General features: G+C 40.6%; 1 pseudogene; it reads left to right on the top strand.

Moving 5' to 3' along the window:
• The window catches only part of LOC142194094 (myosin-7B-like), a 62,458-nt pseudogene that overhangs the window by 18,611 nt on the left and 29,035 nt on the right, over positions 1-14,812 (top strand).

Here is a 14,812-nt window from a genome sequence, read left to right as displayed (position 1 = left end):
GTGCAAAAGGAAGGGGTGTGAGAAGTACACTCAATCCTACTAGCCAATCATAGCTGAACACTGTATGGCAGACCTGGGATATTAGACCTATTGATCTACAGTACCCAAAGCCTATCAAAGAGTGAGTGAGTGAGTGTCAGAGATAGTGGCATAAATTTTTTTCGTGTCAATTCACCGAACATCAGTCAACCAGAGAAAAGGTCTCCTCCAGTTGAAGGTGATATGGATCTGTGCAACCGTCAGAATATACTAAAATAATTTATGATGGACATATTTGAGCCTGCTAGGGCTTAAGATTAAGAAGAAAAATGGGAGCCGACAATGGGAAAGCTATCCAAAAGTGACGGGTGAGGAGGAAAGTAGCGCCTAAGGCATTGAAACCCCTAAAACAAAGGGGTGAGACTGTTGGGTAAAAGCTATGTAGTCAATGAGGAACCAAATAGGTCCTATGAAGGACTTTCATAAGAAGGTTCTATAAAGGTGACCTGCCACTGTCATTGCTAATAGATGTATAGCAGTCAATCCATTGAGATGAGATCAGGGTAGAAGCAAGGTCTTATTCCCATGCCACCATAAAGTCCAGCTTGATGTCAGGGGGTTGGACGTTCAGCAAACTGTTAATGAAAGAGACAGCCCGTATCTGCTTCTATAAACATACATAATCTCTGAAAGCTGGGGAAATCTCCAGATTGAGCAGGGTGAGAAAACGGAGGAAATAAAAGATCTGTGCAGTCCTAAATGCCTCTGAGGGAGGCTGGGAATGTGTATTAGTAAAATATTCTTTGGTGAAGACCTGCCGGTTACAGAGGAAATTATTGAAGTAGCATAACTAAGCGTCTCTCTACCAAACAAACACCTCAGGGGATAGGCCAAGAGGGAAGAGGGGGGTAAAAAACAGTGGTATTAAGGGCCAAATTGTGCTTTGCAATCTATACTTAAAATGATTTGCCTGCCACAATTGATATATGTTATCAATGACCTTAGCAACTGTCAGAATAGTTTGGGCCACTGACCAAAGTAACTGACCATTGTTGCAAAGTAAAGTTTGCAGAGAAGTCAGGGCTACCAGTGCCGATTCCAGTGTGACCCACTTATGGCAGTCAGTTACGTTATGGATAGAACTAAGTTGGGAGAACCTAGCAGCAACATAGTATTAGTGGAGGGACTGATAGCCCGCCTAATCTCTTATGCGAATATGCATATAAGCCCATATAAAATTAAAGAGTTCTTTCTGAAGGAAGACTAAGGAGGAGGAGGTCCCTAGGGTCAGGAGAGCATAAAAGTAGTAGAGAATGTGGGGTTAGGTATCCATCTTAACTGAATGAACTGGGGAAATGCCAAGCAACAAGATACTTTAAAATCTTTGGGATCAATGTGGCATAGTTCGGTTTTGAATGGTCATCTAAAGAATTACAGAGATTAATGCCAAGTAATATTTATCCTTGGTCTGGTAGACATAATTCAGGGCAATCAACTTAGCGGTAGCTGAAGGTACAAAACATTATAGAATTTTCAATTTAGATTTACTAAGCTTAAGGCCTGACAGTTGCGCAAAATGGGAGAGTGTTAATCAGGTTCTGACGAGAAACTAAAGCGTTTGTGATAGTTAAAAGCACGTCATCTGCAAAAAGGCTAGATTTGCATTTGAAACCTCCAATCCGCACACCCTTAAAGGGGCTCTATCAGCAAAATCATGCTGATATAGCCCCACATATGCGTGAATAGCCTTTAAAAAGGCTATTCAGGCACCATAAATGTTATAATAAACTACCCCCCAGTTTTAAAATAAAACCCTAAAAAAGAATGTGATCTACTTACGGATCGTGCACGCTGGGCGGGCATTTAGGGTGCGCCGTCTTCTTCATCCACGCCTCCTCTTCCTTTGATGTCTTCGGGTCCCGTCCTCCTCCGGCGCTCACAAACTGACATTGATATAAAAAAATGGCCTGGGCGCATTCGCAGTAGCATGCGGCTTCTACTACGGCTACTGCGCATGCGCCCAGGCCATTTTTTTTATATCAATGTCAGTTCGCGAGCGCCGGAGGAAGACGGGATCGGAGGAAGAAGATGGCGCACCCTAAATGCTCGTCCAGCGTGCACGATCCGTAAGTAGATCACATTCTTTTTTAGGGTTTTATTTTAAAACTGGGGGGTAGTTTAATATAACATTTACAGTGCCTGAATAGCCTTTTTAAAGGCTATTCACGCATATGTGGGGCTCTATCAGCATGATTTTGCTGATAGAGTCCCTTTAAGATCAGGGTGAGAGCAGATAGCCATTGACAGTGGCTCTATTGCAAGGGCGAACAAGACAGGGGCAGGAGGGTCACAGGAGAGAAAGTCTGTTTTGATGCAATCAAATCAAGATGGCAGCCGCTCCGGTAGGTGATTTGGAGTGCAGGTGTCAGCAGGCTTTTAGACCACATGGTTGTACCAGCAGGATCTGAAAGCAGTTAGCAATAGAGAGGACCTCAATTCAACTAACTAGAAAGTCCTGCCAAGATGTTGGACCACATAAAACATGCATCCAGCCAGTTACTGTTAGGTTATGCCCCCTGTGAACATAGTTTTGTCTGGGTCGTAATCGACAACACCGGGTCAATCAGTCAGATCCGAATTAGTATTAGCATGTGTGCACCGTCACTTTAAGAAATGAATCAGACTCAATCGGTTTCAGAACTTTAGCTCATGCTATATCGCCTCGGCTAGCACTGAACTTCCTTTATTTCACGTCACACATAGTTATACAGGAAAGGAAAGGGTTAATGCATCATATAACATGAAATTCTTCTGACGTCCCAGAACTGCACTCTCATGATTTGCTCTTGATCTTGACGCATAGCAGGTTGTAGTCTTGGTTACAATGTAAGGAATTCAGCAAACCAGGGAGTCGGCGCCATCTTAGATACACTCTTTGTTCCAAAGCTGATTTCTTTAGTAGCAAGGAAAAATTAGTATTTGTAACACACAACATGCATAATATAAAAGTATAAAAATATTTATTCATGATCTCAGATCTGACATTCCCCCCTAAATACTAATATTATTGATTTAGAAGTATAGCAATAGTTGAAAGAAAAGGTGATGATTGTTTTTTGTAAAAAAAAAAAAAAAACTACTTTCTTAACCTAGTCCTGTAGCTGCCTTGTATACTGACAAACTCTTGCTTCTTTTCCTTTTTTTACCCATTATAATATTGCAATATTGTACATTTGTATATCCAGTGAGCAATATGTAGAATGTTACAACTTGAAATGATAGGAAGGGCAGGTCAGATGGCAGTCATGTAAGTTCTCGAAACATTCACCGTTCTCTCATATTTTGGTTTCATTCACAGCTGATCAAGGTGGAGAAAAGAAGCGCAAAAAGGGAGCTTCATTCCAAACCGTGTCCTCTATGCACAAAGTAATTTTTATTTTTACTTTCATAATTTTGTTGTACAAAGTACATAATGTATAGAGTGTGTAACATAAGGTAGCCATAACAGAAAAGAATGACTGGAATATCTCAGCCTGTCTGATGTTTAGGGAACAATTAGTCCAACGCTATTATTATATTGAATAATGATACAGATGCATGGTGTATCATCCAGAACATTTTACTTTTTATACTACCTGGGACAGACATCCATGTTGCAATCAGTAACGCTTTAATTGTAGTAATAATAACTTTGTATATACTGCTAACATATTCCACAGCACTTTATGTATATATTGCTAACATATTCCACAGCACTTTATGTATATACTGCTAACATATTCCACAGCACTTTATGTATATATTGCTAACATATTCCACAGCACTTTATGTATATACTGCTAACATATTCCACAGCACTTTATGTATATATTGCTAACATATTCCACAGCACTTTATGTATATACTGCTAACATAGTCCACAGCACTTTATGTATATATTGCTAACATATTCCACAGCACTTTATGTATATACTGCTAACATATTCCACAGCACTTTATGTATATACTGCTAACATATTCCACAGCACTTTATGTATATACTGCTAACATATTCCACAGCACTTTATGTATATACTGCTAACATATTCCACAGCACTTTATGTATTTACTGCTAACATATTCCAAAGCACTTTATGTATATACTGCTAACATATTCCACAGCACTTTATGTATATCCTGCTAACATATTCCACAGCACTTTATGTATATACTGCTAACATATTCCACAGCACTTTATGTATATACTGCTAACATATTCCACAGCACTTTATGTATATACTGCTAACATATTCCACAGCACTTTATGTATATACTGCTAACATATTCCACAGCACTTTATGTATATACTGTTAACATATTCCACAGCACTTTATGTATTTACTGCTAACATATTCCAATGCACTTTATGTATATACTGCTAACATATTCCACAGCACTTTATGTATATCCTGCTAACATATTCCACAGCACTTTATGTATATACTGCTAACATATTCCACAGCACTTTATGTATATACTGCTAACATATTCCAAAGCACTGTATGTATATACTGCTAACGCTAGGTTCACACCTGCGTTCTGGTCTCCGTTCTGTGCTTTCCGTCTTCTGCATGCCAGAAGACGGAAAGCACAGACTGGGTCCGGCCGTGAGCGGCGGTGAGCATTTTATGCTCTCCGCCGCGAAACCGGATTTTTTAATCCGGACACAGAGTACTGCATGTCCGACTCTGTGTCCGGATTAAAAAACCCGGTTTCGCGGCGGAGAGCGCAAAACGCTCACTGCCGCTCACGGCCGGACAGCTTTCTCACCCATTCAAATGAATGGGTATGAAAGAGTCCTGCAGGTTTCCGTTTCCTGCCTCTGTTTTATACAGGAAACGGAAACCTGCAGAACGGACACCTGGGCGCAGATGTGAACGAGCCCTAACATATTCCACAGCACTTTATGTATATACTGCTAACATATTCCACAGCACTTTATGTATATACTACTAACATATTCCAAAGCACTTTATGTATATACTGCTAACATATTCCACAGCACTTTATGTATATACTGCTAACATATTCCACAGCACTTTATGTATATACTGCTAACATATTCCACAGCACTTTATGTATATACTGCTAACATATTCCACAGCACTTTATGTATATACTACTAACATATTCCACAGCACTTTATGTATATACTACTAACATATTCCACAGCACTTTATGTATATACTGCTAACATATTCCAAAGCACTTTAGAAATCAGAGAGTACATGAACAGACAGTATTTCACAGAAAAATGTGGCAAAGAATTAAAGTATCAAACAATGGGATTGAGGGCCCTGGTCACAAGTGCTTACAATCTATGAGGAAAACGGGAGACACAAGAGGTCAGAGGGCTTGTTTGATACAATAATCGAGCCCTCTTTTAATAAATAAGGTCATATAACTGAAGCCCATCACAGCCAGTATTTGTGAATAGATAGATACTAAGTGCGTGAAGTGCAGGGTAAGGCCTAGATGGAGGGGACGGGTTCTAAGGAATAGAAAGGATAACTTAGGATAAGAAATGTTGGCTTAGTGTGCAGACGCGTAGAACAATGTGATTAGGTTATGTGATAAGCCTGATGTTTGTAGGAATAATATATCATACAATAGTTTGTATCTGAAAATATATTTTCTAACTTTAATACAAGTGACTGAAGTTGAAAATTAGTGAACATGATAACCCATCCCCAAAGTTGGAGTAAGGATGCATTCACACGGAGTAACGTGCCGCGTGACCTGGCACGTATACGCCGTGTGAGATTTTGAGCGCCGTATACCCTCCCATTGATTTCTATGGGAGCCTGGATCGTATACGCCGCGTTATTTTACGGCCGCAAAATCACAGCCGCAAAATAACGCGGCGTATACGAGACTAACTCCCATTGAAATCAATGGGAGTGTATACGGCGCTCAAAATCTCACACGGCGTATACGTGCCAGGTCATACGGCACGTTACGCCGTGTGAATGCACCCTAACCTGTTACCCACCATTCTGAAGCTGTATGGGGGTTTTCAGAGTGGAGTATCTTCCACCATGGTTGCCTGTCCCGGTCCCAAACAGCGGCCGTTAGATTATCCTGATTTCTGCAATGGTGGGGACCTGGTCAAACCCCAATGTTTACTGTAGCTCTGGAATGTAATGAACACCTTTTCGCTAGACAAAGCAGCATCTTCAACTTTTTTCCAGGGGGTAAGTTTAATTTGCTATCTGGACAAATACACCACTGTTGACTATTATATTTCTTATTACAAACCAATAAAAATGATTCCACATAGTCACAGTGTATTTATTATTAACATAAATTATTTTTACTTCAGGAAAATCTGAACAAATTAATGACCAATCTTAGATCAACAGCACCACATTTTGTGCGTTGTATCATTCCCAATGAAACCAAAACTCCAGGTAATTTTTCATATCTTATGTCGATATTTTAAATCATAGGGGAGAATTTTATCGATACCTGTTTTCTATGCTAGTTTAGATCTAAACTTGTTGGCATCAGATATAATTATAGAATGGTATACTACCCTTAAACATTGTGATGCACCAGAAAGTTGTCATAGTTCTCATATGTAACTTCTACTTAATTTCTGTCTTAAATTATAATAAACTTGTCAGACGTGTTAAGTCTCATCCAAGTGTTAAAAAAGAGGCCAAGTGGTGCCTAACCCCCAAAATGTTGCCTGGCGTGTGCCAAAATTTGCCACATTTTGAGTAAAAAAGGTTAATAAATTCCTGCTATAATGATCTGGAGATATGAATGTACACTGTATTTTATGTTACTTGCAGGTGCTATGGACCCATTCCTAGTACTACATCAGCTCCGTTGTAATGGTGTCTTGGAGGGAATACGTATTTGCTGCAAAGGCTTTCCAAACAGAGTTTTGTATGCTGACTTCAAACAGAGGTATGTCACTAATCATACAGAGTTCCTTATGTTCATTATCTACCAGTAGACGACGTTAATATAGATACTTCAGAGTAATATATTTCTAAATGATCTATAAAACATAGCCTGTTAGGCATAGATGCAGCGTACATCATTTGTTTCAGTTTAAAGCGTAACAAACTTTCCGACAACTCTTGATTTTCTGGCATTATTTCTGTCATTAACAAATTTTATAATATACTTTATTAACAAATGTTGTCTCTATACAGAAAAAAAAAAATGTGTATATTCTAACATTTTTTAATGACATAAATAAATGCTGCCAGAAAATCAAAGGTTTTCCAAAAGTTTAGTTACAGTACAAAGCGAAGACAAAAATCGGTTACAAAAATAGAACAAATGTTAACTAGGCTACCATAACATCAAGTCATTATAAATAACTTACTTATAATTTACTCAACTTACAGACAAAATTAGTATTCTTACATTAAAGTCAATCTAATAGTTCACCACCCAGGAGAATGCTTACATTTGAGAGCTTTGTGCACGGTAGCATCACTTGCCGGACTGCAAAGGGTTAGTTTCTGACTGATACACAGTCCATCCCTGCAGTTCTCATCCGTAATTGGGGGAGGACATACACTCACTGGCCACTTTATTAGGTACACCATGCTAGTAACGGGTTGGACCCCCTTTTGCCTTCAGAACTGCCTCAATTCTTCATGGCATAGATTCAACAAGGTGCTGGAAGCATTCCTCAGAGATTTTGGTCCATATTGACATGATGGCATCACACAGTTGCCGCAGATTTGTTGGCTGCACATCCATGATGCGAATCTCCCGTTCCACCACATCCCAAAGATGCTCTATTGGATTGAGATCTGGTGACTGTGGAGGCCATTGGAGTACAGTGAACTCATTGTCATGTTCAAGAAACCAGTCTGAGATGATTCCAGCTTTATGACATGGCGCATTATCCTGCTGAAAGTAGCCATCAGATGTTGGGTACATTGTGGTCATAAAGGGATGGACATGGTCAGCAACAATACTCAGGTAGGCTTTGGCGTTGCAACGATGCTCAATTGGTACCAAGGGGCCCAAAGAGTGCCAAGAAAATATTCCCCACACCATGACACCACCACCACCAGCCTGAACGGTTGATACAAGGCAGGATGGATCCATGCTTTCATGTTGTTGACGCCAAATTCTGACCCTACCATCCGAATGTCGCAGCAGAAATCGAGCCTCATCAGACCAGGCAATGTTTTTCCAATCTTCAATTGTCCAATTTCGATGAGCTTGTGCAAATTGTAGCCTCAGTTTCCTGTTCTTAGCTGAAAGGAGTGGCACCCGGTGTGGTCTTCTGCTGCTGTAGCCCATCTGCCTCAAAGTTCGACGTACTGTGCGTTCAGAGATGCTCTTCTGGCTACCTTGGTTGTAATGGGTGGCTATTTGAGTCACTGTTGCCTTTCTATCAGCTCGAACCAGTCTGGCCATTCTCCTCTGACCTCTGGCATCAACAACGCATTTCCGCCCACAGAACTGCCGCTCACTGGATGTTTTTTCTTTTTCGGACCATTCTCTGTAAACCCTAGAGATGGTTGTGCGTGAAAATCCCAGTAGATCAGCAGTTTCTGAAATACTCAGACCAGCCCTCTGGCACCAACAACCATGCCACGTTCAAAGGCACTCAAATCACCTTTCTTCCCCATACTGATGCTCGGTTTGAACTGCAGGAGATTGTCTTGACCATGTCTACATGCCTAAATGCACTGAGTTGCCGCCATGTGATTGGCTGATTAGAAATTAAGTGTTAACGAGCAGTTGGACAGGTGTACCTAATAAAGTGGCCGGTGAGTGTAGGTTATACTTCACTTTTGCCCTAGGCTTCATAAAAGCTAGGGGTAACCATTGTATAACCATAAGAGTCTAATTTACTGATTTATTTTGGAAGGTATCGCATTCTGAATCCTAGCGCCATTCTAGAAGACAAATTTGTAGACAACAGGAAGGCGTCAGAAAAACTTTTAGGAAGTCTGGACATTGATCACACTCAGTATCGCTTTGGGCATACAAAGGTTATTAATATTTCAGTGTGTAAATATTAGTGCTAACAATTTATATTATGGATAATCAATCTCTGTAATCCTTCATTGATAAAATGTTTACGCTCAGAACCGTTCTTCTGAATTATAGTATAACATTTCTTTATGCACATGTTTCTAATATAGTGTAACGATGTTGGCAATATCACAAGACGTAAAACTTATCTATATCCAGGTCTGCCCAAAAACTACTCACACAATGGAGCACGCATTGTAAATATAAAACAGGCTTTTTTTGTATAATAGGTTTTTTTCAAGGCTGGTCTGCTAGGACATCTTGAAGAGATACGGGATGAAAGATTAGCTAAAGTTCTCACAATGATACAGGCAAGAGCCCGAATAAGACTAATGAGAATTGAATTCCAAAAGATTATTGAAAGAAGGTAAAAGTATAAGAATTAGTAATATGACAAGAATGTGAATTCAGGAACATAACATTTGATTTTGCTCATGTATCCTGAACTAAAAGCAAAACTTTGGTGCTTATAGTGCCTTATAGTATACTTAGGTCATTCTTATCAGAATGTTTTATGCAATCTTCATATTCTTTGGCTAACCTATAATAGACCAGAGTCATGTGACCAGGATGTCTTTTCCTTTTGGAAGAGATTTTCATGGTTTGGCCTGAATACCAAGTCATGCTGCAAGAACATTTTAAAGATGACCTTTCATGGGTTTGGGCACAGGCAGTTTTATATACCGCTGGAAAGCCGACAGTGCACTGAATTCAGCGCACTGTCTGCTTTCCCGATCTGTGCCCTGGGTGAAGAGCTATCAGTGCCAGTACCGTAGCTTTTCACAGTTACAAGGGCGTTCCTGACAGTCTGTCAGGAACGTCCTTTTCCACAGCAGCGCCTATCGCGCTGTACAGTGTGAGCGGGGAGGAACGTCCCCTCCCGTCCTGATAGTACTCGTCTATGGACGCATACTGTGAGCAGAGGGAGGGGGCGTTCCTCCCTGGTCTCACAGTATAGCGCGAGAGGCGCTGCTATGAAGAAGGACGTTCCTGACAGATTGTCAGAAATGCCCTTCTGACTGTGAAAAGCTACGGTATCGGCACCGATAGCTCTTCACCCGGGGCACAGATCGGGAAAGAAGACAGTGTGCTAAATTCAGCGCACTGTCAGCTTTCCAGCGGTATATAAAACTGCCTGTGCCCAATCCCATGAAAGGTCCTCTTTAAGGTCTAAAAATTGACTAGGGTTACTACTGTCTAATAGGTGGCACTTAAGCCATAATTTTCCTTTTTCAGCACAGAGAACTATAGAAATACTATCACATGACTAAAAGAGGACCTTTCACCACCATTTAACTCTTTACACCCATCAATAGACATCACTCCACTGATTCCAGCTCAGTTGGCATTTTTTTTTCTGCCCCAGCACTCCTGAGCAGTTGCTGCCATTTATTTCAGTTCCAAATACGCTAATTAGGCTCTCTATTGTCCGGTAGGCGGTTCCTGTCTGTATAGCATACCAGGTGTTGAAACTAACAGAAATTATTGCTTTAGAACAGATGGAGCTAAAGAAAAATTCCAGATGTCCTGGAATCAGTAGAAAAGTGCCTATTGAAGAAATAAAAGCGTTGGTGGAAGTAGTGAAAGGTCCTTTTAATGTGGCTGTGAACTTGACATAACTGTTGGCCACTATTACAAACATTTTTATTTGAAAATTGTAGCTTTTGTAGTTATATTTTGAGAGAACAAGATTTTTTTGTACCTAATACAGTTCCCCACTGGTGACTTACCTACGGGGTCCGACATCTGGACTCTGCCTCTGGGTGCCAAAAGCTACTGCAGTGGAGAGGGAGTGGAAATAGCCTGTTCCTTGTAATAGGAATAAAGCTGCATCCCCAGCCATTGTATGGTGGCATCAGGGAGCTGCAGCTTTGCTACTGTTCTGCTGCTCCCCATCCAAAGCAGTAGGTTCTGGTACCTGGATGCTGCCAGAACAGCTGATCTGTGTGGGGTCTGGGTGTCAAACTCGACAGAGTGTGTACTGATGACCTATCCTTGTGGATATTATTACACATACAACTACTGAAACTGAATTCACATATTATACTTTCATAAACATGTTTATATATATAATTATGTTATAGAGTAAGCCCAAACATGATTATTGACCGTGCCCCACAAGTTCTCCACATTTCTGTCCCTAAGTGTTGATTACTAGTAAAAATCAATATGTTTTCTTAGGGATGCATTGCTTGTTATCCAATGGAACATTCGTGCTTTTATGACTGTTAAAAATTGGCCTTGGATGAAGCTCTACTTCAAGATTAAGGGTGGGTTCACACAATGTCTTTTGGCTCGTAATCTGGCACGTCTACGCCGCGGGAGCTTTTGCAGGCCGTATACGTTCCCATTGATTTCAATGGGAGTCGGGATCGTATACGCGGCGCTATTTTGCGGCCGTGATAACAGGTCCCACTACCAACCTACCTGCCATTCCTAAAAATCCAGCCCAATGCTGAGCATTTACTAAAATGCTCAGCAGACGAAAGTTGTCTGCTGAGAACCAACATTCCTTCTGGAGTTTTCTCATCTCACGCACCTTAGTAGTCGAGGTGAGATGTACACCCCCTCCATTACCTGACCAGCCATCGGCTTACAATATTTGAAATGATATTTACTGACAAGTGCAATATACAGTAACAATGCAAACCATGATGAAGTTTAAAAATAAAGAATACAAAATGAGTATTACATAATATCTATCCTAACTATATACCAATTACTGATAATATAATAACATTGCTAATATAATAACTTATAATTTGATAATATACCATGTATTATCATTCCTGCCTTCCCAATTGCTATATACACCGCAATCAATGAGTACTATGTATACAACTATTGAACTTTTTTTTTTTTATGTAGATTGTGAGCCCCATATAGGGATCCCAATGTACAATTATTTATTTATTTATTTTTCCTATCAGTATGTTTTTGTAGAATGGGAGGAAATCCACGCAAACACAGGGAGAACATACAAACTCCTTGCAGATGTTGTTCCTGGCAGGATTCGAACCCAGGACTCCAGCGCTGCAACCCTGTATTGCTAACCACTGAGCCACCGTGTTGCCCCACTATTGAAGTATTTTAACCCCTTGAAAACATGCACCGTTATAATACAGCATTGCTACCAATGGGTTTGTGCGATTTGCAATATTATTACTGTGGGAACACAGAGCTCTCTCAGAAACTGAGCAGGCTCTATGGTGAACAAATGTCAGGTACAAATAACAGATCTGGGGTTAGAGCTAAGCTAAGCAATTACGGGTGTTAATCACTTGGATCAATCATAACTGCTGCATCTAAGGGATAGTAGAAACAAATGCCCTCCTTCCCTCACGCCACCTTCAGGGGGTGCTAATGAATACATTAAAGTGACCCTGGGCCTGTCCCTTACCTCTTCATTTGTGATCCTGCCTAAGGCAAGACCAATTAAATAAGCATAATGTATAGGCTGACAGCCCTAATACACAGAGTATTGCAGAGTATATTACTGAACCAGCAATCAGATGAAAAGCTCAAATATATCAAAGAAATAAATAAAAAAAATAAACAACCCAAAAATGCCCCTTTATTATATAAAATGTTTTATTTGTAAATTAATGAAAAAATAAATAAAAACCAATATATATTTGGCATTGCCATGTCCATACCAGCCCATACAATAAAAATAAATTTGAATCTCCACTGCAAACATTGTAACAAAAAAACAGCCAGAAATAATGATTTTTCACCATCTCACCTTATATAAAAAATTGTATGAAAAGTTAATGTAAAAGTTGTATATTCCCCATTTAAAAGTACATCTCATTCTAAAGTAAAAAAGCCTTCAACCAGCTCTAGTACATAGTTACATAGTTACATAGTTGATGAAGTTGGATAAAGACATCAGTCCATCAAGTCCAACCTATAACCCTACAATCTCTACAGTGTTGATCCAGGGGAAGGCAAAAAACCCCATGAGGCTCATGCCAATTGCCCTACTTCAGGGGAAAAAATTCCTTCCCAACTCCAATCTGGCAGTCAGTATAAAAACCCTGGATCAATGTGTCCTTAAAATCTAGAGTCCATAACCTGTTATATTTTTCTCTTCAAGAAAGGCTTCCAGGCCCTCTTTGAACTTGTTCAATGAATCCACCATCACTACTTCCTGGGGCAGAGTGTTATTGATAGGGGCAGAGATAGTTATTGTGGAGAAGAACTGGTGGAGGTGAAGGCGGACTTACTCACTTGGAGTCTGGCGACCAACATACTGCTTCAGCTCCTGGAAGAGGTTTATATGCTATCCTAACAGTTTTAAAGGGATTCTACCATTAAAACCTCTTTTTTTTGTGGATAAGACGTCAGAATAGCCTTTAGAAAGGCTATTCGTCTCTTACCGTTAGATGTGATCTCTGCCGCGCCGTTCCTTAGAAATACCGTTTTTTACCGGTATATAAATTAGTTCTCTGGCAGCGATGGGGGCGGGCCCCAGCACTGAAAATCCGATGGGGGCGTCCCCACTGCTGCTCGAGAATACGATCCTGCAACATCTCTATCTTTGGCTGGATCCTCCCCTTCTCTGTTGTCTTCCTCCTGCGTCACCTCTGACGCCTGCGCAGTTGGCTCTGCCAGTGAGACACTAGTAGAGTCGACTGCGCATGCTGGCCGGCGGCCATTTTTGGGAGGCCGCTCTTGCTCTTGTAGTTCAATGCAGAGCAGCCTCCCAAAAATGGCCACCTGCCTGCCATTTCAGCGCTCGGGCCGTCCCCATCGCTGCCAGAGAACTAATTTACATACCGGTAAAAACCGGTATTTCTGAGGAACGGCACGGCGGAGATCACATCTAAAGGTAAGAGACGAATAGCCTTTCTAAAGGCTATTCCGACGTCTTATCCACAAAAAAAGAGGTTTTAATGGTAGAATCCCTTTAACGTTTTAATTCCAAATAAAAGCTGTGGTTGAGCCCGTCCAAGAAAATAATTTGTGGTGTTATTTATAATAAGAGAGTGGACAGGCCATCATTGGTTTGCGGCTAATTGTGGTCTCTGCAGTCTCAGAATCACTACAGACATCCAAAACAATCCGCACACAGAAATTATAGAAAAAGCTCCTCGTAATGGAGACGATGACCAATACTGTATGTCATACTACAACAACTAAAAAAAAAATAGGACAATGCAGCCAAGGCCGGTTTTAGACAAAATGGGGCCCTGGGCGAAATTAAAAATAGGCCCCACTTATACATACAACATAGTCACATTCTGTTAATTCAATGTGCTGCAGTGCCTATCACTGGTACTTACAGGGGTGTTCTTAGGCTGTGTTCACACAGAGTTTTTTAGTCAGGAATCCACCTCAAAATCCTCCTACAAAAAATGCCTCACCGTACAGTCCTATGTAACCTGCTTTTTTTTCCGCTAGCGGAAAAATCCACTTGTAGCAGGTTACATAGGACTGTATGGTGAGGCGTTTTTTGTAGGAGGATTTTGAGGTGGATTCCTGACCAAATTCCAAAAAACGCTTCAGGAAACGCCTCAAAGAACCACCTCAGGAATTTTCCTGAGCGGATTTTTCCTGACCAAATTACTGACCCAAAAACTCTGTGTGAACGCAGCCTAATGTCTTTTAAGTGGTTGTTTGTAAGGTTTTTTTTTGCCTAGGCAAACTAGTTCCTTCTGTGCCTTATCTTTAAAGATCAGATGCAAAAGCAACAAAGCACATGCCCTTCCCCACAGTAAAAAATATTTATATACATACAAAGTTATCAAAAAGGACTGCTATACCAGGACTT

The sequence above is a fragment of the Leptodactylus fuscus genome, chromosome 2 (genome assembly GCF_031893055.1).
Source record: "Leptodactylus fuscus isolate aLepFus1 chromosome 2, aLepFus1.hap2, whole genome shotgun sequence".
Lineage (NCBI taxonomy): Eukaryota > Metazoa > Chordata > Amphibia > Anura > Leptodactylidae > Leptodactylus > Leptodactylus fuscus.
The sequence above is the reverse complement of the archived record's forward strand: the minus strand, read 5'-3'. Positions and strand labels throughout refer to the sequence as shown.